The 25507-nt window shown below is 33.4% G+C and overlaps 1 long non-coding RNA gene across 1 annotated transcript; it reads right to left on the bottom strand.

Moving 5' to 3' along the window:
* Nucleotides 1-23042: 23042 nt before the first annotated feature.
* LOC145728332 (uncharacterized) lies at nt 23043-24496 on the bottom strand. The gene is made up of 2 exons (XR_014178054.1): nt 23508-24496; nt 23043-23437 (listed from the first exon to the last, which is right to left on the bottom strand). It is a non-coding gene; the product is annotated as an uncharacterized LOC145728332 (long non-coding RNA).
* Between the last annotated feature and the right edge of the window lie 1011 nt (nt 24497-25507).

The following is a 25507-nucleotide window of genomic DNA, read 5'->3' as shown; positions in this document are numbered from 1 at the left end:
TTCGGTCTTCCGGATTCGACGTCGACGAATCTCCGTTTTTTGTCGATAAATCATCCCTTTTTTTCGGCTGTTTTATGATGGAACACGTCGACCAGAACGTCGCCGCGTAGATTTATTACGGTTTAAGTGTTTTGAAGTTTACTTACCGAAAAATTCACAATTTTGGGGGAAAACTTTGCTTTGGTACAAGACGAAATTTCGACGTCGCTTCAAGTGTCGTGTCTCACCCTTGTCTTAAGCGGGCTTTTCGAGTGTCGTTTCGTACACGGGAACGTGTTCAAGATCGTATCCTATGGCGGTTTGTTTGGGCTCTATGTCATGTATCGATATCACCGGATAAGGTAAAGGGAAAATGACAAGACGATGCTAAGGACGTTCGTCCAGGTATTTTACAGCTAAAAGCGTTTACTATTTTATCCCGTCATCTGCGAGCATATCAGAGTCCTTTACTGGAACCTTGTTATTTCACCTGAACGTGGGGTTGTTATTTTAGGCTAAGTGAAGAGGACATTATTTATAAAATGCCAATCTTATAATAATATTGACCAAAGACTTCAGTGCCGAAATTGCGCCATTCACTGTGTCCATCTAGTATATTTACATTTCGTTACCTATACTTACATAGGTAAGAAAACGTGTAAAATCGTCAGGAGCGCAGCTTTAAAGGGTCGTCAAAAGTAACGACACAAAAAACCGCCTGTAATATAAGGAAAACAAGTTTCTCACGGACTTGATCGATTTTCTTTGCTCAGCTGAACCTTTGATCAGCTTATTCACGGCCCGTAATGCTACGATGTGTTCTCATTAAGAGATCAATTTGAAACCAGAAAGTCATTTATTATCGATAAAACCTCCACAAAACGCCAGTATTGGATCTATTTTCGTCGCCGCATTGTTCGCTAAGAATAAATTTAGACCTATCTTCTCAGTCCTCACCAAAAACAGCTCATTTAAAAGCGCTTTTAATATGATTTTCTCGTTGATAATACGTGCCCGTTATCAGCCAGATTGGTTTCGGGTTCGTGTTAACCATGAGATTTTTTTTATTTTTGAGCGTGGTGTTTTCACGGTTTCGATCAGATTTATGCTCTTAATTTAGATAGCTCACATTGGCTCCGATTGCGTTATTTTTCATTGTACCCAACATGTGTATCGAGTAATAATCGATTTTATAATCAATTATCAACACCTGGATACATAATATAAACTAGAATGTCCCACACACATTGACTTGGCAAATTTAGATGACAGAAAATCTTATATTTTTTGGTAAGCCTAGTTGTTTGTAGTACACAAGTGATTTTTGTTACAATTTACAGTTTTTGTACTAAAGAGCTTACTAGTAGGTACTGAAAAAATAGAGAATCGAAAGGAAAGAAGAAAAGGCACCAAAATTTGAGAATATGATTTTTCGCGCCAAAAATGTTTTTTCTAGCATACTGAAAAAAGAATAAAGAATGGAAGGCAGAGAAGAAAAGAAGAAAAATAGCTGCAAAAATTAAAGGATATGATTTTATGAAAAAAATTGTGTTCTGACAGCTTAAAAAAGGAATAATTAAAATGGAGAGAAAAAGAAAAGATACCAAAAATGTTTTTTTTATAAGACAAAAAGAAGAAGACTTGAAAACAGAGAAGAAGAGAGGAATCAAAGCTGCCAAAATCAGAAGATATGATTTCGTGACAAAAATTGTATTTTGACAGCTTAAAAGAACAAGAATTAAATGGAGAGAAGAATAGGCGCCAAAATTTGACCACGTGGTGTTTGCACCAAAAATATTTTTTTCTAGCAGACTGACAGAAGAAGAATGGGCTCATCCCATATAACGTAAAACTGCGTTTCAATGCATATAAATCGAGAAGCTTAATCTATGGCTGTCGGATAGTTGACAGCATCTTCCGATCAGCTGATTTATAACCTCAAAGTCAAATCAATGTTGCCAAATAACACGTTTTATAGAATGACACGACAACTTTTTTATTTTACTGGACAAAAAGTAATTTGATTTCAATTTGACGTAATGGTTTTAGTCTAGTGTTATTGTTATAAACTTAACAACTGTAAACACTGAGATGTTTACGTCTTTTATCGTTTCTAATTTGTCAAGATTAATTTGAATCGGCAAAAGTCTACAAACTGGCAACACGACAGCGGATCTAGAAAAAGCTCTGTGGCTCATCGCACCTAATTGGTTGAAAACCGTCTACGTCATATCTACAGCGAGTTTTAAATGTTACTATAAATTTTTTATTTAATTCTTGTTATGTTAGTATTTTGAAAAATAATAAAATACGTATTTCAATTTTTTTTGCGTCCTAATCAAATATGAAGTTAAAAAAATATGTGGGATGAGCCCAATAAAAGCAGAGAAGAAAAAAATATACTTAAAGTAGATGATATAAATTTGTAACAAAAATCATGAGAAGTATTGGAAATCTGATCACAAATTGAAGCTTGATCACATTTCGAAAAGTGGAATTTAAATGTTAAAAAAATTACGTAATTTTCAAAGAACTTTCACACATTTTTTACTCCACTTTGTTTCTTTAAAATATGTATTTTTAAGATTATTTTTTGTTATTTAAGGCCTTTTATGTTATTGAAAGATTCTAAATGTCAGAAACGTTGTGTAATTTCAAACCAATTTTAATTAATGTAATATTTTTAGAGAGTGTTCCATGTTTTTTCAATTCCCGTAAAACTTTGTTATTAAATCAAGCCCGACCCCTTTAAAATTGCCTGGAATGAGCCGTAAAATCCAAAACTTTTTCTAATTTACGCTAAGTAATTAGCAGAAACTCTTCGGCCAACAGCCTAGCGAAGCAGCACTGAGACCTACTTTTTTTCTATGCAGCCTTATGAATTTTAAGATAATTCATGACCAAAACATAATAAACAACCACCAAACTTGGCGCTGCAGAGCGTGCTTTATTAAAATTAAAACATGCTCCCTAATCGTCTTAGTTCCGCTGTTGGGGTGAAATCCGGAAATAAAGCTGTCCCTAAAGGTAGTTACGTTCAAACAAAAACAAATTATGACAATGGGAAATTTTAAGAGTGTAATCTTTAAGTAGGCACAAATGTGGACCAAAACATCAGTCTTAAAACTTGCATGCAGAAATGGCGTCTTTATGGAGTTATTTTATCTAAATCCATTCAGTCCGGCTACCAACTTTTTAGGTAGGTAGGTCATTTATCTGTTAAGTAACCAGATTTGATTCCAAATGCTTTTAACTTAAAAACCATCATAATCTTATCGGGTAGACTGACTGAGACGTATTAATCCTTCTTAGCTACACATTTCATGTGTCGATGATTTCATTTTGATATCTGGCTGAATATTTTGTCAAAGAATCGCTGAACAGGAAACTGCGCTTAAATATGACATAAAAACAGCATTAGTCGAACGATTATTGCCTCTTATTATGCAAACAAAAGATGAATTTTCGACGCGGAGAATAAATTATCCAGAGAAATCCGCGATAAGTGCAGAGTCAATAATGATTTTTCTTCTTCTTATGTCAATAAGGTCATCAATCTTTTAATGGACTGTCCCTTTATGAACTGAAAATAAAATGAATTGACTTACCAATATTATTCCTGGAAAGTCGTTTTTTCCAATTGAAAATTTCTGCTTTATTTCACGGTGTTGCTAAAGCACTTGGCTTTAATGGATTCGCCCTCGTTCGAGTGATCTTAAGGTGAAGGAGATGCTCGAATTTAAGGTAGCAATTAATTTCAAAAGAACCTTATCGCCTATTAAATTTAGGTACTTCCTGACTAGACGTATATACACAAGCTTAAAGGAATTCTCTTTTAAATTAAACGCGGTAGATGACCATCGGTAAAAAACCCATTAATATTTTTTTCCAGACTTTTAAAAAGTTAAATCCGCCCTAAACATTAATTGAAACAAGGTGCTTAAAATCATTAGACCCTCTAATTATACAGCCCTTTTGGATTAAAGCCGTGTAATGGAAAGGGACTGTTAAACCAGGCCGTATTTAATGCATATTATGTTGAGTAGTTTTAAACTTTGGGTTACAAATTCTGAAAGAGCATTTTGTTGTTAGTTTCTTTAGCTTTTAGTCTCAAGCTTTGTTTTAGACTAGATTTTGTATTGTGAATCTAACAGTCTAACTATTAAAGGTTTTAACTAATTTAGGTAACTGTTTATCTGTGTAATATTAATGGAAAACACCGAATTTTTTAATAAATGTTAATTTTGTAACAATAATTTGAGAAACGGTCATACTTTTTATTGAATTCTAATCTAATTTTCAGACAAACAAGTGTTGAAGAAGCCTGCCTAATTTTTTATAATTAAACCTTCTTGAGAATATACCAAAAGTCTAATTTTATTAATCTACCGATTTTATACATATACATTCCAAAAATGCTCTAAAAGCATTTTAAAATATTCGTAGAAGGTAAATCTCTCAAGCTATCGAAGCTTTTCAATTGACATTTTCAAAATGTCAAAAGTCAAATTTTCAGTGGAAAGCTTCTAGAAAGTAATCAGTAGGGGGGGGGGGGGTAAACGCCTTTAAAAAAATAGAAAATAACCTTTTAAGGTTAAATTGCGAAACACTTCTGTAATATTCCTAGTAAATAAGTAGAATAGAAAGAAAAATAGAGTTAATGTTGGTTACCAAAAACGTGGTCATGTGTTGTCCAATGACAAACTGTCTTTTATATAAAATTTCAATATGGCGCCCATAAAGCAAATGAAATTTGATGATGTCTACTAAAAAATCGAACGTCAGATATCAAATATGACATTGTCATGATGTAGAGGAGGAAAAAAATTATCTCATCAAATAAATGAAGGAAACAAAGAAAAATTGATTATTTGAATTTCGATTTTTTCCGATATCTCTGGATATTTGAGATTCTGGTACTTAAACACAAATTTGTGGCACCCTGTATAACTATTATAGAAGATCCTTGGCATCTATTCTTAAAAAGTCATCTTTCGCCTTAATAAATAAAAATTTTCTTTTTTTTTTCACGACAATATGTTTTTATTACTAACTTAAAACTACTGTGGAACTAAATTTTACTTATTTAATTAATAGAGATTTGGGTTACATTTACATTAATTACGACCCATTCTGATACCGCAAGACTGCGGCGGATTTAAGCCGTTTAGTTACGCGGACAAAGGAAGCGGGAATTTAAATTTCAAAAGTACGTTTCCGAAAATAACAAAGTTCTTATTCAATTAAATCCGATTAACCGGGATCAAGTTCCCGCTCGGTGAGAAACTTTTCGCGCTCCTTAATGGCTGCGTTACACGTACCTAATGAGCTAATTACCGCCGCTAATCCTCGGAAGTACCATGCAGACGGTTCCCATCGTTTCCATTGGTTTTTAGAGTCCGAAATTGCTTTGGGGGACAGCTAAGTTTTCTGCCCCGCCAAGGCCAGGGGCGGAGCCAAAGCCGATGACACGGCAGTACTATTAAATTTAGACGTGCCCGGTTCATTCCACGGTACAAACTTTAAATAAATGGGCTTGGCCTCTATGTTACTACAAGGTACCACTCGTATGTTAATTAGGTACTTAATTTATGTAAAGACCGCCGACGGCTTTGCGAGGTGCCACCAGGTGCCGCATTTTTACACGAATAGGGGAAGTTGGGCGTGTGGTTGTGAAGTCTTTTTTAAGGAATAACAATGAAAGCAAATCAATTCTAAAATGAAAAACCATTACCTCCTTTACAGTACTCCTACTAATAGATCACATCGTTTATCAAAATCCTTAATTGGTTCTCTTTTATCTCCCCATTCAGTTCTCTCCCCAGAATCTGATAAATCCATATAATCTCGGTAAAGAAACAAAATCTACTCGTTTGTCCTGAAACTGTGTTGTTTCCTGTGCAATATACTCTTCCAAAACACAATTCAACTCGACTTAAGACTCGAAACGGAAATAAATGAAACAAAATAATCAATAGTTGTTAAGTTCGGAGATTTAAACGAGAATTTATAGTACCGAAGGGCAATTTGAGTCAAAACTTTAAAATATTGCAAGCTTAACAAGTTTCCTAATTTTATTCTAAATATATCGGTTGCTTGCTGAACGGATACGATAATTCCTTGTTGCATTTGAAACTTTATGCCCTGATGAAGAATTCGGTTCCGATGATGGCTTAAAAGTTTTGCTATTCCGAATATTTATTAGAAATAGGCTTTGTTCAGTTAGTACGTTGCGAAAATTAAGCTTTCCAAAAGGCTCAGAAATTGCCTTGTTTAAGAAAAACCGTCGAGTTCAAATTTACAGAAAGCTTTCTAATGTCCTCGAGCCAAAGTCGAATGCTAAATTTGATTTTAGAATTCCATTTCGGTTCCTGCAACGAGAAAACTATAAAAGTAATCAGATTATTTTTTCCATTTTCCCCCGACATATTTACTTGGCAAGCGGTGAACAAAATAGGAGAAGGGGAACTAATCAATAAGCACGACTGTTTGTTACAATTGACATTTAATCCTATCGGTGGAAAACCCTAAGAAGCAAACAATTTAAAATTGCTGCTGCAAATTTTCCAACAAGACAAATATGTTAAATTAGGAATCCTTTTACATACAGAGGACACTAATTAGAAGCTAGTCATCGACCTGATTCGTTCAGATATCAAATTATCGGGAGATGCCAATGGCTATACATCTCGTCATTTATTATGATACAGTTACCTGTTACCCACTCCCTAGTTTGTACAAGATAATGGCGGGCACTAATTAAATTTTCCTTCGAATTTAATTAAAAAATATCTTATCGATTTTCGAGCTAACAAGACCTGTGTGCTGACGTTGTCGCCACCGTAACTTTTTTCAACCCGAAGATCGCAAACGTTTTTATTAAAAGATGTTAGCTCCCGATGTAAAACGCAGAAGACAGTTTTTCAAATAACGTCAGTTATTGTGAATTGTGACGTGTCACAAATAAAGCCATAATGATAGAAATTGGGCTTTGGGGGGTTTCAAAACATAAGATGACATGATGGTTTTTGTTATGTTAGATTATTTGAAAAGGTGAAATGTTGTTTTTTTTTTGTCTGTTATTTATAAAGCTAAAGCATTTGATTGATGGAAATTGAATTACTGTCATAGACAATAAGTAAATAATTAACATGTAATTGCCAAAATGGCTTTTGTTAACCAAACAATGGTTGCGAGGTAAAATATTATTAATAACACTTTTAATTAATACCGTTAATTAGTGTATGTATCTGAGAAAAACAAACAATTAAGCGAAAAATCAACATTCCATCAAAACATCGAATCATAACCTTTCAATATTTCAAAACTAATTTACGATATACATCAATATAAAATGAGACGAAAAGTCCAAAAACCGGTCTGGGTAATACAGACTGAACAATAAATTTTATATAATGAGCTCGCTTTGTTAAATGTGCAATAACAATGCCCCATCTAAAACAGAAAAAAACAACGAGATGCGCATGTTTAATGCCTAAAAACCACTCATCGAATATTGAGTGAATCGAATGAACGTCTGAATTATGAATCCGCCCGTTTTTTAAACAGATTGATGGCTTATTTCATCCGGACGAAAGCTGCGCAGCTCTATGGCGCAATTAAGAACGGGATAGTGCTTTTAAATGCAGAAATAAAATATGGCCGCACTAATTTGTCCCCGACGATTTAAACTGGAATTTAAACGGTCAAACGCCTGCAAAAAGCCAAGTTTTCTGCTTATCAAAAATTACATGCAAATTATGTCATGAAATGCCAGATTTGCCACCGTTAGATTTATGAATGATTCATGATTTTGCGTGGTGCTTTTTTATCCCATGTTGTTATGTCAAATTTAGATGTGAACTGTGGTTTAAAAAATTTTATATAAAGCCTAATACTCAATTAACCACAAGGCATTTTGTTTTGTTATATTAATATTTCTTAGTGGAAATGTGCATCTAATTTACTTTGAAAATGCATGTTTCACACTTCTGTATGCATGCGACACGCACTACTTCTTATCACTTTTCTATATTTCATGTCACTTTATTGTGTTTTTTTTTTTTCATTAATGCAGTAAAAGTAGTAATTGCGTAATGTTTGGAATAAATTATATTATTACAGTTAAAAAAACACAAACAAAATATGAGGCAGACAATAGTATGATGTATGATTGTGTTCAACTAAGACTGTTCCTCGACCATATCTCATAATCTCATTTTCTCAATATTTCAGGTTAGGAACGCGAATTTGAAAAACGGTTTTTACTGGCCTATTTGGATGTTATTTGGCTACTTTTCATAAAGAAAAAGTCATATCATTCGATTTGTTTTTTTTTTTTTTTTTTTGGAATTTTAGTCATGGTGTCAAAAGTAACCCCCTGGCGCAGAAACATTCAACTAAATTAACTATATTTTGGTTGATTCTTATTGCCCAAGAAATGCTCTTTTCAACAATACCGAATTTGTTAAAATTGGTCAAACCGTTAAGAAGTTAAAGCAGGTTATTGGAAAAACAATTAAACACTTCACGCCATCTTCGTTTTTGAAATAACAGAAATTTGTTTTTTACGAAAATGATAGATAAATTGGTTCGCTTTAGAAATGAGGAAAAAACTCTAGTTTATTGTGCAAAATTTATAGAAAATGCAATTTAAAAATTTAAGATGGCAGTTACGACCTCTGGTGGTCATTTTTAGAACTTGAAAATATTTTTCAGCGATTCTTCATGGCCGATTTACCTAAAAAATTGTTTACCCCAAAATCATACGACGAACGGTTCCCGAGATATGGTCGAGGAACAGTCTTATTGGGTCACCCGGTACATATGCCACTTTTAAGCTAGTTTTTCATCTTGAAATATGAATTTTTAGTAACTTGGTGTATAAAATTAAAAAAAAAATTCTTATAAGGTACAATTCAGCAAGCAAAACAGAAGAAAGCTCGCGTAGGCAATATAAATGAAACTTTTTCCATTCCAGTTTCCCAATAAAATGGGAGTATGCACTTCGCAGTAATAAACCAGAAATATCAAAAAATTTACATTTCAATGCACTGCAACGTTTATGAAATTCTGTGTAAGTTGATCGTCAAATGGTAATGGAGTAGAATAAAAAAATTCAAAATATTAAATAAGTGATATTTATGAGTAACTTTTATGAAAAATGTCTGAAAAAGTAATGTAGGAATAGCGTATGTAATGTATTTCTATATCTAATCATCCATCTTTGGCTATAAGCTTCCTCTTGTATCCTCCATGCCTCTCTATCGTTTGGTTTGTGTCCATTTTACTCCAGTGTGCTATTTCAAGTCATCTGATCATGTAATGTTTTTATTACGTATAATTTAAGATTTTTGCTAATCAATTTCAACATTTAAAAATTCATAAACTTGTTTTAGGTCGAGTTTCTAAAGCATTTTCAACTCATTTTGTACAAACTTAATTAAGGGAGGTAAAGTTACATACTTGTTTATTAATCTCAGCATATACGTTGTCGCGTGAAAATATACTTTTGATCCACGAGACGAGCTCTAAGACTTTCCACTAATTAATTAAGTTTTCGTCTTTTCATCTCCAGCGTTACTATTCAAGAATTTTGCAGAGACGTCGGAAATTTGGAGGCAAAGGTCATCGCTGTTTGTCGTGTGAGAAAAAAACTCGTTCTAAATCTAATTTTAAAGTCCCATAGTGGAAGTTGTTGGGCTATTGTTTGTTAATTACGCATGATTAATGGGAGAAACTGGTAGGTATTTTTCAAACTTGCCTTCTTGATTGCGATCGTGAGTTTTTTTCTGTCGTGTATAAATAGCGATTTGTTGATATTCGGGGCAGCAATCGTTAAACCTTGTTTACTAGAGGTCAAAAGCTTAACTATGCTTTTAGTTGTGCGGTAATGGAATCAGGTTTTTAACGGATCGTTCTCTTCTTTCGCCATCGTCAGATACTTTTTTTAAGAATAAGGAGGAAAGATAAAAAGTCCAATTTGTCACCGCGAACAGTGATCGATCAGAACAGAAGTAAATTAACAGATGAGTCTGAGGAGTTTATAAAACATTATTCCTCCAACTCGAAAAGCGGATGAATTTTATATAAACTGAGTGGGATGGCCCTCCAAGAAGAACCAACTCGTACATTTTGGCGAGAACTCGAAACTTCTCAGGTAAACATAAAACTTTAAAGTGGATTGCTTCAAGATGCAAATAAAATTTTATTTTTACATTTGCCTCCGCAAGTTATATCGGATTTTAAACTTCTGAGTGTATTCGTACAATCCTTCAAGAGAAACGTGTTCTTAACACTACTTGTTTTACGATGGGAGAATTTATTGGATCTAAGGCTTTAAAAACTTTTCCAGTTTTCATATAAAAATCCGCTTAAGTGTCGAACTTCTGATAGGAACCGGCCGTTAGAAGAACAATTAAGTTAATACGGCTCTGCTACTCTGGCGAATTTTCTTCTTTACTTTCCGCACTTCCGAGCACCATTACCGTATGTTTTCGGTCCATTTTTAAGGCAATACGCTCAATGACCGTTCAGGGAAAAGCCTTTACTGCCGTCAGGGTGGGAGAACCGTTTTCTCCAGAATTTACCACATAAATTTACCGTGCTATAAAAAATTTCTTCTCCCGCTTTAGATCGGAATCGATAGCTTTTCAGGCGTTTATGCGAGTTATTTAAAGCAATCAGTTTTAAAGGATGTAGTTCAAAAGTCCATAAAAATTTACGTTATTGCCGCACTTCCGATAAAACGGTTTTGTTTAAGGATAGTACATGTACTTTGGAAGTTTCAAGGAAATTATGATACTTTTACGCCCAACCAAAAAAAAAACAGTGCATGCTAGGCAACAAGAAATAAATTCTTAAGTGAATAATTAAACTGAATAAATTTTTTTTTACGGTGCTACAGGTGAAGGATTTTATTACTTTTTCTGCCTCTTTGTTCACTTATCAAGTTTTGACGTATTAAAACTAAGGCGTAGCATCACAAAGAATAAAATTTAATTTACCAGTTGTTGCATAATAAGAAGCAGATGTTTTATTTAAGTTCTGCCATTTATATAGGACTCTAAAAACAACTGTAGTAAAATATTTTTTAGTACGTCATAATAACAAAATTAATAAAAAATGACACTGAAAAAATCATAATCAATAAAAGTTGCCAGAGGATTCTGATTGGAATTGCATTGCGAATTACCGATCAATCACTTATTCCAAATCAAACATCAACCTGACAAAAATAGTCCAAAAAACAGGTAGACATATATCTGGACCGAAACCATCAGCGTCAAATGTCAGCACCATAAACGGCTCTAATTGTTGTCAATAATGGAGAGATGAAAAAGTGTGGATATTCTACTGGAAATATCGGGGCACTGGAATTATCACGCCAGAATGTAATTAATTGAATTGCTCTTCATTTTATCCAGAATATGAAGTGTTTTTGAGAGTAGGTGGAGAGTTAATTGAATTCGGTACGATTGATTTGAGAGACTAGTATAAGAATTTATTCATTTCTCTTTTACAATGTAACTTGGTTGTTTGACTGACATATCGTAAGTTATTCCGGATGAACAAAAATTGTATTTGTCTTTACAACCCTGTATATAATCGTATAGAGTAAAAATAAGGTAATGACTCTTACGTTGATATCGACATTGACGGCTATAAAGGCAAGTCAAGGTTTGGTAGGCAATATTGGTCGTGTCTGATGTGCAATCAAAACTGCATGTACCAAGTACAACCAAATCATGACAAAGCGAAAAGTTGCTCTAAAACATTAAATTTATTTTTATTATTAATTACAGTATTCAATAAAGCCAGTATCGCCATGTCAGATGATTAATGTTCTTAATATTAAAACATTTTTATTGAATATCTTTAATAAATGGGCGGTCGCAATTTATTATATGTAATTACTAACCTGAGCGATTTTTATCTGAGACCGACTCTCCACTCGCAGCGGTAATAAAATATGCATGAGACGCGTTCGCAGTTCTGAATATTAATTTTTGGCAAAACCGCCGCCCAAAGCATGTACAGTAAAACGCCCTTATAACGTCTGCTGTACACGATACGAGAAAAAGTGTGAAATCGTCCCGGACCTTATTACCAAGATTAAAACTTTCCAATGCAACCGCTCTTTGGGGGTAAAGTTCCAGAATCAATTTAAAAGATTGAATACTTTTAGAATATCAATCAACTCGTGACTGCCTCTCAATATTCATTAAAGCAAATGCAATATTTAGCGCAGCTAAACGTGCCAGTCGTATTTTGATTTAAAGTGCTTAAGATTCAGTTCAGGCGAAATCTAAATAATTGAAAACAAAGAGTAATCGTCATCACGTGTCAGCTTTATCTAAACGGAAAAGAAGAAGCAAAAGGCAATAATTGTTTTAAACGCATTAACATACGGTGAAAACAAACATAAATCACTAACTTCTTAAAACACATAGGTGGTTACAGCGTATAATTTCGTACAGCTTTATCGGTCAGAAGTATCTTCGTGGTAACGGTTCTTGTAATGATAAGTAGTACCCCAAGACAGAAGACAAATTGAAATCGGTTAGGATATCTTCAGGCTGAAATCGAATATTCGCACATCAGACACTAAAATCGTCTAGAAAGTGTTCGTCCAAATAATGGTCTTTATTATTCAGGAAAGCGCCGGCATAATTTTATCCATTTCGTTTTAAAATGTATTGCTCGGGCAAAATATTTATGTTATGTTTTCGCGGGGAGTGTGAATACAAATTGCCTCATTATCACAATTTGCCTAATTTTGTCCCTCGCGTACGCGTACGTTTTCAGGATAATTTAGGATCGGCCGTTTTGAAGTCACATCGAGTAAAACTGAAACAAAATATCCAGAAAATTAACTAAATTTGCTTTTGGGACTTTGTCAAGTCGCAAATATGTTGATAAAATTAAAAAATAATCACAAAATCTCTTTAAAATGCTTTGATCGTTTAGTGTAATCAATTCTGTTGATTGAGTTTTAATCAACACTCAATAGTTTTTTAATTGGTTTAGAAATTCAAGAACCTTGTTGACGCTACAATAAAAACTGCAATAAAACTAAAAACTTACGGTTACTAATTTGCTGGTTCTCTGGAATAGTGACATATCGTCAAAAAGGTAACTAAACTTGTCTTTTCATAAAGATTGTTCAGTAAGCACATAATCAAAAAAGTACTGTGACATTATTTAGATCGACAGATGACGATTTAATGTAATTGTCATTAGAAAAGATATCTGGTTTCTTTGCTATTCATGGTAAAAGTCCTTGAAAAGAAAAAAACAATTTTCGGAAATATTTGGATAACGTTTTTGAAGGATTTTATGAAACTTAAGTTATTTAAAAATTTTGACCATCAATAGCAGTGGAACCAAACACTATTTTCTCGAATGGCAATTATGTCAAATCGTCATCTTTCGATCTAAAGTCATATTTCAGGTTTCCTTTTGTAGATTTGTGTTTTTTTTCTGTGATACACAGCATCAACAAAGAACTATTCTTCAAATTGTGGATGTTTTACAAATATATTTTTAATTTACTAAACTACTTTTACGTGTTGAACAAATTTGTTGCAGGGATATGTTAATATGTCAATACCAGATTGCGTGCATTCGTTCATTTTGGCAGTCTATCTAGTATTTCATTATTCTGGTATAAATTTGCTAAAAGGGGTGCTGTAATGAGATTCCATAGGTGATCAATTTTTTTTCCAGTTTTGCCATGAGGCTAGTATTTTAATTTAAAAAGTGACATATTTTAAAAGAGAGTTAATTAATTAGTTTCTGTGACTTTTACATTCCTTTTTTTGAAATTTTTAATAAAATGTCTTTTTTTTAAATACGACCAAAATTTTAATAATGTGAGTTCATTCGTTAAACATTTGTAAACATCAAGTTCCAGTCTAATTTAAAAAGAAGGAACGAACAAATTTCAATACCAATTTAAATAGAGTAGGCGGAGAATAAATAAAAGGTGGAAAATGGAAAAAAGATCCTCCATTAGACCCAACGAGTGATGTTTTAGCCGGTGGGATTAAATTTTCTACCTTAAACATGTCTCTTTTCATGGACGCGTAGTGACAAAAAGCTATTTGAAGACCGCAAACGCGCTCGAATTAATTTGTTCGGCTGTAAATTTCTCTGGATGGGGAGAGCTTTTGTGCCGGCAAAAAGCTTACGTTTGCCCCAAAGCAGAAAAATAAATTTAATTTGGTTAAAAGTGCTTTTGCTTACCGCAAACTACTGATAAAAGCATTTCGGATCCTGGATACGCCACTGGCACAAACACAGAGTGGTAAAAGCTGCCCGTATTGTTTGGTTGTTAGACAAATAAAGCACACAAAACAAATTAACCACTCCACTGTCCCTGCCGCAAGACGAAAATTGCTTTGTATTGTCTTAAGCTCATTCCGTTGCAATTTACTCGTTTTGTTCGTTTCCGTTCCCCAGTAACTAGTAAATCCTCTTAAATTCATCAACGGAGGAATCGTCATGAAAGTTGTTAGAACAAAAGATTCCGGCGAAACCATAATCCTAACCCTCAACGTCATAAATCCATTACAATGCATGAGATAACAATTACGTTTTAAATTGATTTCAGTAAAGAATCCTGCTGCGGACTACGGGCAATTTTAATTTCAATTATCAAACTAAGGTATGAATAGTCCGGTCGTATGTGGGAAAAAACGAACATAACCTTAAAAATAAAGCGTTTATTCCTGTGGAGCGTTAGAGCCATTATGCAAACAGAACAGGTCCAATTTGCACACTCCTTTTTGAAAAATTAACTTCCGTCCCGACCAAAAACTTTCTTTCAATTTTGAAGTTAAAGTGCGGACGAGAATAGATATTGGCTCGTTTTCTGGAATGGAGATAAAGGGCTCTATGGAGCGAGTTGCTCAAGTGCTTGACCCACATCCAAGGGCCTGCCGCCTATAATTTTAAATTGTCATTCCGCCGTGTCTGTTCCTGATTACTTCCACGTTTATGCGGATAAGTTTTTAACTTTTATTGAATATTTGCGGGCCAGAATTTTAGGCTCAAAGTAATATTACGGTTCCTGTGATTTCCAAATCAGATTTAATTTGAAACTCAGTTTCTAGAGTATTATTTAGAATTTTTACTAACAACTCACAGGAAGTTGGGTTTGATACAAATTTGAATAAATCGCATTTGTAAATAAGGATGTATATTAATGATTACTCCTAACTCAGAACCGATGGCTTATTTAAGTTAAAGCTCAAAAAAAAACTAAAATGTTCGTTATATATATTTTCTGTCTACAAGTTCATTTTGAACAGAATTCCCATCCTGACAATATCGACTACTAAATAATTCAAAGATTAAAAAAATATTGCTCAACATAAGTGAAGCAAAACCAAGAAAATTATTTTCTTGTGAAATAATGACTAAATAATTAAAAGAAAAGTGCAGAAGTAGAAACGACAAAAAGGAAAAAAGACTAAAAAATGTTGAATCCAGTGATGTTTTCAAGGGTCGTAAATAGTACAAAGTTTTATGAAATCTTGTTCACACATAACAACAACATAATAAACTATAAATTAAAGTATTGAAAAATATTTTGAAACGAGAATTGTTCCAAACAAAACAGTAAGTTAAACTCTAGAATAATCGTTTTCAAAAAATCTGGTTATGTAAACTAACGGCAATGCCCAGATTACTTAAACTTTTTTAAATGTAAATTAGCTTCATCGGAGATATTTTATTTAGGTACAAATTAGTTTGTTTAATCAGACATCCGGTGTAAACACCGAAAAATTAATGTTTAACACAATTTTGTGACTTTATTTGACTAAATTCGGGTTTTCACACTGATTACAGTTCTAAGTTTAGTCCAAGTAGGTATGTGTTCAATTTTGCTCGAATGGAATAGAGATGTGCTCTTATTTTTAAATCTCTGTACTTGCACTATGAATTGATAAATTGTTTTGGATTGTTATTATATGAAATAGTCAATGTCGTTTTGACTAAATTGACTCATTATTTATGTAAATTGACGCATTGTTTTAACTCTTTTTCATTACGGTCATATTCAATATTAATACGTATAAATGGTGTATTAATGCGTTTTTTGGGTAAAGCAAGTATTAGGTAAGAACGCATTGGAAAAACCGTCATTTAAATAACAGCAGAAGTCATCCTTATTAACACAGTTAATCCAAAGTAGTATAATAAAAGTACACAGGGTGGAAAATTGTGAGACACTGTCCATTAAATGAAGGAAAACGTCTTGGAATCTCTTAGTATTTCGTTTACAGCCAAATCTTTTCCAAATTACCAGCATAGCATTCAAAATCTCAAAACTTTAACCACTCAGAACATTTACATTATTTTATATGTAAATATTGCAACGCCATGGTACTTTTCATGTCATGTTTAATTAGTGAGTTTCATTTTCTCTAAAAGCTTTATTTACTGCCTCTGCTAAATCGTACATTATGCATAGGGTGTTTATGATAATAATTTATGAACTATGAGGAGCAGAATCCACTTAGATCAAAACTGTCGGATACTATTGACGTTGTCTCGCCGGGACATGCACGAGAACATCAAAAAACTAATTTCCTTCTTGTCATTCGCAACATTCACTAACCGTTTCATTACTGCTCAATTTACTGTCCCAATGGGACTCTATAGACAAACAGGGCTGATTTCTTTGATGGGGTTACAGTTCGTTAGCACAAAGATACCGCCTTAAGAAGGTTAATGAGTGTATTAGCCTCCTGTTGCTTCTGACGCTGGGGTATATGCAAAGTTGCACTGATCCCAATTACTTTTTCATATTAGCGCTACCGAGGAGTGTCGTTTCCAGATTAATCACTCAACCGGTTCATAATAAAACATTCACAAAATAAACTAATCTACCGATTGAAGCGCTACCGTAAATCAAACTGATTACTGTGAACGAGTGATTCATTATTATGGAAGACATATATCGTATCGCTTCTAACTTCTGAATTTACTGAACTAGTTTAGTAATAAATACACGGACCTTTAATCCTTTAGCTTGTTCGGCCCAACTATTAACCAGCACAATGCTGCCATTGTTGTATTGTTCGGCTCAGAAACTTACAAGTTGTAGTAAACGCATTTAGACCGTGCCATCGTTTGTAACTACAGGTTGAATTATCGTTTTTGGAATAAGTTATGCGCGAAATTCCTAACTTTGCTTTTACTAGATAAATCTCATCGTTTAGTTGTTATCGAAATTTTAATTAAGTCACTTTAAAGTTCATTAAGCTTAGGTACGTTGTGTAAAACATGATTGAATCGATGATTTTTCAAGCTACATGCTTTATTATTTGGACTTTAAAAGACTGAGGTTCCAATTTCAATTATACCGGTTAAAATAAAGAGAAAAATGTCATAAAAGGTGAAATCTATAACAGTACAATAGAGTGTAGAGAAACCAAAGCTTCTTGCCACATTATATCAAACAAAGCGTTCCGGAAGCCGAATTCTTTTTCCGCGCTGCATATGACAGTGACATAGCGAACATTTTCCGTGTCAAGGGAAGAAAAATCATCGAAATGGCTGACTGTGATATAATTTTCAGTTTCTTTGTTGTACGGGAAAACGACGTAATTGATTTCCCCGGGAATGGCGCTGCCTTTTTGTGGCAAGAAATCGTAAATTAATTGGAAACGTCTCAACCAAACATTCTAGTTTTAAAAAATTAATATTTTCTAGTTGGATGATGGATAGTAAAATCCCACAGGTGCTCTTCCTTTGACGTTTTGTAGACTAAAACCGTAATATATGAAAGTATAAATTGGACGGGGGGTCGCTAAAGGACCATCCGTCATCTTTCGCCAACATGATTTATCAGACTTTCGAAAACCCCGTAATTATTATTTCAGACCTAGCCCTTCCGACGTGCACCTTGTATTAGGTTTCTATTAAAACTTCCAATTGAGATGTTATTTTCTGAATGATTTATTACTATTCCACCTAATACTACACGCCTCAGTTTTTCTGGTGTTATTAAAGTTAGAAATCTGATTTACGCGAGTAAAAACCAGAAAATATTAATTCCCTTGATGGCGTTAGGCGACAAACAAGAAAAAAATGCAAAAAAGATAAACGTCTCCGAAGGGAAAAACCAACAGCAATCCGTATATTATTGTTTGTCCCCAAGAAAGTGAAAAATAATATTTATTCTGCTTTGCATGACAAACAGTCCAAATAAAAAGTCAACACCAAAGAAGTTCCGAAATGGCCTTTGTCGAGGTAAAACTTTGAAGACGTCTCTAAACAAAACATCGAATATTTTACGCCCGGTTTACTCAAAATAATGTAGTTTCTGAAACAATAATAAATGTAAGTGTTACGGCAATTTATGACCAAACTAATTTTTTTATTTTCAAACTTGGAAAACAAGTAAAGAAAATAAATTTAAAATGAGTAATCCCCGGTAAATATAGCAATGCATCAACGCTTAATACTGGTTGCGGTCTCAACACATGCAATTTTTCATAAAACCGATAACGCATATTTCATTATTATTATTCCTATACGTTTAATCACGATAAAGCTTGTTAGCTCAGCTTTTTATAAAGCTTAATATAGCGCTAAATTGCATTCGTTTAAAATACTTTTTTAATTAATTATACACAATACTGATGAAGCTAATGATGATTCAATTGTTAAAATAATTGCATTAGTTTTGGATTGAAAGGAAAATTCAGTTTGAAGTGTAATTTGCCGTTAAAAACTTATTTTGTTTGCTAATCGTTTAATTACGTAAATAAATAATTCCCATTCTAAAAACATAAAACTTACCTGACAAATTGAAAAATAAACTCGCTAATTTAATTAACTATCCAACAGGGATATACTATACAAAATATTAAATCCAGCTTAGAGAGCATTTCCAATTAAATCGGGAGGAATATTTTTAAATTGTTTTTTAAAACTGAGTGAACGTATTGTGCTACTAAAAACTCCAAAGCAGGCTAAAAGGATTTTCATATCGTCGGGAATGAAAAGCTTAATGTTAAAAAGCATCGAAATCCGGTGGAAAAGTTTGGGGATTCAAGAATTTTTAAAAGTTTTTTTCTCGAGATTATTCTGCTGCATATCAAAATATTAAGAAGAAGTACTAATTTGGATGGCTCAGAAAGTGAAAGTCCCACCCCAAGGGGACTTACGCAAGCCGCTTTTAATGCAGCCGGTCACGAACTTAATTAGGTCCAAACCAGGCAGAACAATTTTCAAATTATTTCGTTCCCTGTCGCTTTCCCTTTCCGAAACTCTAAACATGGACTACACCTTTCGGCTCCCTCGGTGTAAAGCGTTAAATTATCGTCGTTATTATTAATGGGAGGCGCGGTAAAAATGTTCATGTAATAATACCTTGAAATGGGCTAGAAATGGAATATCAACTTTTTTTAGATCCTGAAAGCAGGTGTTATAGTTCCTCTCATTATATTTGCTTTTTATACAAAGTAACCTAATTTGGTAAGCGCCAAGTTGGGGAGGAAGTTTTAATATGGATGGTTTAGAAAAAGTGTCGTTTTAATTAAATTCCTAATAAATTAATATCAAGATTACATAGTTCACTAACCATTTCTATTGAAAACCAAAGTATTAATTAAGGATAAATCCTTCTTTCCTCAGGCTTCACCTGATTATAGCTGAAAAGTCATTTTAATGTGGTTGCTTTTCACAGTCACCTTCGGTCTTTCAACTTTTGATAAAATTTAATAATAAATCCGCGTTCTCGTCTAAAGGACTCTTCAAAAAAGGAACAACTTTCAGTACATTACAGAGTCATAGAACGGCCATCTTGGCCCGAGTCTTTCGCACGCCCGCTGTATTATTACATCAAACTCATAGCAATTCAGGCTGGCTCTCGAGGAGAGCAAATTATTGTACGTAATTCCTGCTGCAATGCCTTTCGGCGAAGTATTTACAGAGAAAACTTGCAAGAAACATGACTGCAAACAACTGCTACGTGAAATGCTCTTCGGGCACCATGCGATATGTAATTGTTTTATTTCTTTTTCTATTAAGTCCACACACCAATATTTCTTTACTCTAGTTGAACTTAAGAAAACACGGAAGATACGGGTATCTAGAGTAAACAAACATTTGCTCTTAGATATAAATACATTCTAGTAATATAAAGTACTGTTTAAAAAAAAATGTGAAAGGAAGCATCAATATCTAATGAGACGTTTCCATGATTTTTTATTTCATTCTGGCAGAGAAGCTTAAAATGAATCTTTGTTGCACTAGTGCAAAAAAGTAGAACCTTTTGCACTAAATACCATTAAAAAATGAAAACATACTGTTTTTTTTTAGAACTTTTTGCACTAAAAATTATTCAAAAAAGTGTACTATTTTGCAAGTTTTTTTTACAAAAAAAATTGAAAATTTTGAAATGGCATTTTTCTAATTTTTGAAAGGATTAAAGTACTTATTTCACCTAATTTGAGGTCCTTTGGTATAAATATACCCTTTGCTGTGCATTGGAACCCTTATGGTGGAAAATAAAAATTTGCCAAAAATGCACTTTTTTCCAATACTGTTATTTTTTGTAGGTTGTAACTTGTGTGTTTTATTTCAACTTTTATCAATTGCGCTAAACCGCCATTAGAAAAGGGATAAAAATACTACAAAAAAAGCCAAAACTCGCCTCTCTAGCTCTTCACGTTACACGAGATATTGAATCTCAAAAAGTACTTAAAAAAGACTCCTAATACCCCCCCATTCTTAAAATTTTTTTGAAAAATGAAAAATTATAAAGTGTTTTTTTTGTGCTTTTTCCACCTAATTTTAGGTCCTTTGGTATAAATATGCCCTTTGCTGTGCTTGGAACCCTTTTAAAGCGAAACAAAAATTGAAAATTTTGACAAAAAATGGCATTTTTCTAATTTTTGAAAGGTTTAAAGTACTTATTTCACCTAATTTGAGGTCCTTTGGTACAAATATACCCATTGCTGTGCGTTGGAACTCTTATGGAGGAAAATAAAAATTTACCAAAAATGCACTTTTTACCAAAACTGTCATTTTTTGTCTTTTTGATAGGTTGTAACTTTTTTATTTCAACTCCTATCAATTTCGCTAAATCGCCATTCAAAAAAGGATAAAAAATACTACAAAATGAGCCAAAACGCCTCTCTAACTCTTCACGTTACCGAACTAATTAAATTTTTTTGAAAAATTAAAAATTATAAAGTGCTTGTTGGAATCCTTCTGGGTCAAAATAAAAATTTACGAAAATTGCACTTTTGCCCAAAAATGTCTATTTAGACCATTAAATATCCAAGCAATTATGTTTTCTGGTTCTAAATTAAATTTAAAACCAAGAATAACTCAGAAAGACCCTATTGAGTAAGTTTGCAATAGTTGCTCAGAATAAGCACAGTTTAGTGTTTCTCTGCGACAAATTTATAAATTGCAGCTTGTGTCATTGCCTCATTGGTAATTAAAATAAATAATGTTAGAATTTGATACCATAATATTTGAAACAACAATGAGGAAGTCCATGAATGAAAAACTCAAATCACGACATAGTCACTATGGATAGGGCAATATCGGACTACTTCCGTGAAAATTCTATGAATTTGATTTCCGATGCAGTGCGCGATTTCCAATATGGAGCAAACAGACGACGTGTTACACGAAAAACTGTTCAGAGAATTCTGAAACGGAATAAACTGTTACCATTTTGTCTACTTGCCCTTCGATATTTAATGCCTAAACAGAAAAAGCTGGAGTTTCAATAATACGTTGTATTTATTAACACGCAACCACAGCTGCAAGAATTCACAATGAAAATGGCACAATAAAAAGACAGAAGTTTTTAAAATTGCTTCCTTATAGATATATTTTTAGTCAGGTTCAATTATCTAATGTTAAAATTTTTCCTTAAACAGTTTTCCTTAAAGGAAGATAGATAACAATCTCCACTTTGCAAACAGAATCTACAAGACTTAATAAATCGACCAGTGATTTATATTACGTTGTCAATATAATGATGGCAAATAACAGTTGCAATTTAGATTTCATCATCAGATAGAAAACCTTAAGTGTTAAGCTTGGAAATAGCTATTAAATAGTCTACTTTGAGGTTTGATGAAAGGATCCAAAAGTGTCTACAGCAGTGTTATAATATTACTTATTTATTGGCAGGAATTCTTCAATTTCAAGAGGAATCAATTTCCAATTCTTTTGTGTCGCGCTTTATGCATGTAATTACGTTTCGTCACGTTCGTCGTGTTTATCTTTTCCCACTTCGCATTTCCTGGACACTTGAAAGGGTATGTAAACAAGCTCTTCGATTAATTAAAAAAGTTACGCTTCTACCGTGGCCCGAGTGCTGGATCAGCTTTTAGAGGACAATGCCATTTAATTTTTGCTAGGTCAGTGCTTTTTTAACAGCTTAGTATATTACCTATAACCACCTATAACTCTATATCTGACTCAGGGGTTAATTGCATGGATTTCACCTTACAAAAGTATTAGAATCTATTCAATTTGCTTTAATAATGAAATTACCTTTTACTATTTGAAGTACATTTTTGCTTCATACAAAAATTTTCTGGTTAATGGGCATGCAACCTTCAATACGCTCTAATAAGGAGGTAATATTATACGGTAGGAATTTTATTATTAAGTCGTTGAAAATAATTTGATCGGATACGACCGTGATCGAGATTCAATTAAAGTGCTCTCCGTCTAATCGAGGATCATCATTCAGGTGTGTATTTAAAAAGACGGCTGTAAAACTACCGGTCACTATAGATTTTTCTCCAAGATAAAAGTCTAATTGCTTCCAGTTTTTCTCCATTTGACTGAACTTAGTACAACCCTTCGTACTGAATATTTTTCTAGTTCAAGAAGCAAATAATCTTTATACATATAGAATTTACCACATTTTGAACAATAATCATTTTAATCAATAAACCTCCATTTTTGGTGCAATTGAGAGATAGAAATTTAAATAAAATTCGCAGCAATAAGCAAGAAAAAACGTCGGATATAATTTTCAACTTAATTTTATTTATTTATTAAAAAAAATATATATTTCATATAGAATTTATTAGCAATCATTTTTACTATACATATCCAAGAGTTTGTATGTTTATACATTTTATGTGACATTTGTTTATCTTAACATAGTAAAACTCATTCAGTCAAAATCAGTTGTGAAAGATATGGGTTGCTGGTTGCAGTGGTTGCAACCTGCATGTTTGGGCTTGGTTGCTGTTGGTGATTGAAATGAAATTTTATCTTGAACTGTAATTGGAGGGTTAGTAACAGGAACCACTGTGTCAAAAGGCGGTTTAAATATATCTATGACTACTATTGGTTTTTCAGTAGAACTCGATGTTATAGGAGGTAAGTAGGTATATTGTGAAGGAACCAACAAAATTGCAGCTTCGGTGTAAGCCATGACACAGCATAACATCAATACCTAAAAATTCAAAAAGTTACAATATCATGATGGTCGTTAATTTCTTTACAAAATAATCAAAGCTACTTACATACAAACACCTCATTTTTAGTTCGGTCAGCGGACACTTCTTGAATAATATAGCCATTTGATGATTTCGTGCTTTTTATAGTCGCAATTGAGAAATAAATTATTCAGTATTAGTAAGAACAACAAATTTTTGACTAGTAGGTAATAAATGAATGAACTTGACACCAACACTTATGAAAATTAGATTCAATGACCTATCACTTCTGAAGTTATTAGGGTTGCTCAATCCTTTAACATGAAGGTTAGGTAATAATTTAATCATAAATACGGAAACTTATTTATGAAAATAGAATATTCATAAATTGTCTTAATATCACACAGTCCAGCTAAAAATCTTGAATTGAATAATAGTGTTATTAACATGTTGACCGGCAAAAACTTGATCTTTTGATGTAGATTTACTTGGCATTACTAATTTTGCACATCAACACTCTTTATAAAGGTAGACGACTGATTTGGTAGATGTTTATTCATCATACGACATTTAAAAAAAAAAATTTTACTGATACAAATCACACGAAAATAATTCTCAAGAACCATGCCCGTTTTGGAAAAAGGCGTGGTTGCGGTATGATGGTATTTAAAAAATCTGTCAAAACCAACGCCTTGTTGATATAATCACACCTTCACAACCGATTTATTATTTTGCATGCCAGCAGGCGCATATTTCATATTGCATCCTCGCCAACATGCCAGCCAGGGGTCGTCAGGTCAAGTGTGTGCAAAACGCACTGTATATTTACGACAAGCGAACAATTTGCGACACATGGGCATAACTCAAGCGAAGATCTCGCATCTCGAAAACGGTTATTTAAATTATCCATCTTAAATCATTGAACACATTTTTGTCATTGCCGAAAAGAATACTGCGAAGAAATTTTGTAGATAGCAAAATATTTCCTGAAAACGTTCTTGTGTTGAAAATTTTACATTTATTATTTAAAACAACTTTGACTGCGGGAATAAACTGACTTAAAACCATTTTTGGAAGGAAATAGTATATTACATACTCAGGTGGAAAATGTTTGATTTCTGTCGAGAGATTAGGTAGAACTTTATCTCGAGACAGAAATTAAACTTTCTACCGTGGTTTGTATACTATTTTATTTTCAACCATTTATCAAAATCTCATCGAACTTTTAATAAATCATTCAGATGAAACATTGATTGCTAATAGTCTCTAACAATAAGGTAGTATAGGTGCACGGGTAGTTATGACTTCAACCATAATAATCTATGACCATAATAAACGACTGGTGATTTGTTTACAATCTTGACAACGTCATTATTGTGCTATTCCGTCTTTAATATTTTGAGCTGAAACGTTTCTTAAAGTGCTTTTAACATGGAGATTTCTGAAGACGCAGATGTTACTCATCATCTCCTGATCTGCGAGCTGTTGCAGAGTTGGCGGCACAGTCTCTTCACTACAAAAAGTAAGTCCAGATATCACAAAACGCATATTGACATTCACCCGGGTGGAAAGTGACATTTACCCGGGTGGAAAGTGAGTACTTTTCACCCGGGTGGAAAGTAAAAGCAGGTCATTTTCATCTTTCCACCTGGTTTACACATAAGAAATAGCGTTATTACATACCTGGTTGAAAATAAACATGTTTTTTCTATGGTTTTGATGCTAGTTACACTAAGTCAATTATCAATCGACAAGAAAACTGGTCACTTACGGACTAACAACTATCTTATTGGCAGTTTTGTAGTTTGAAATATGGTTTGCGGCCAATATTTTAGCATATATTGGGTCTTACTTTCCGCAAAGAAATTTCATAGGGTTGAGCCCCGCATTCAAACTATCCCATTTTTTGCTCTACCGATTTCCAACAGACGAAAACGGACTCGTTCATAAACCATCCAAAAAGGCTGCCGACCGGGCGATTATTTTGACACCAAAACCTTTTTTTATGTTTATGGGCCTCCCAAGGATGAAGTTTATATCGGGGAATTTCGTCCGGTCGACCGCCTTCTCGTACACCGTAAAAATAA

The sequence above is a fragment of the Ips typographus genome, linkage group LG4 (assembly GCF_016097725.1).
Source record: "Ips typographus isolate SLU linkage group LG4, UJ_Ityp_2.0, whole genome shotgun sequence".
Lineage (NCBI taxonomy): Eukaryota > Metazoa > Arthropoda > Insecta > Coleoptera > Curculionidae > Ips > Ips typographus.
Note: the sequence above shows the minus strand (reverse complement) of the source record. Positions and strands in the feature narration are given on the sequence as shown.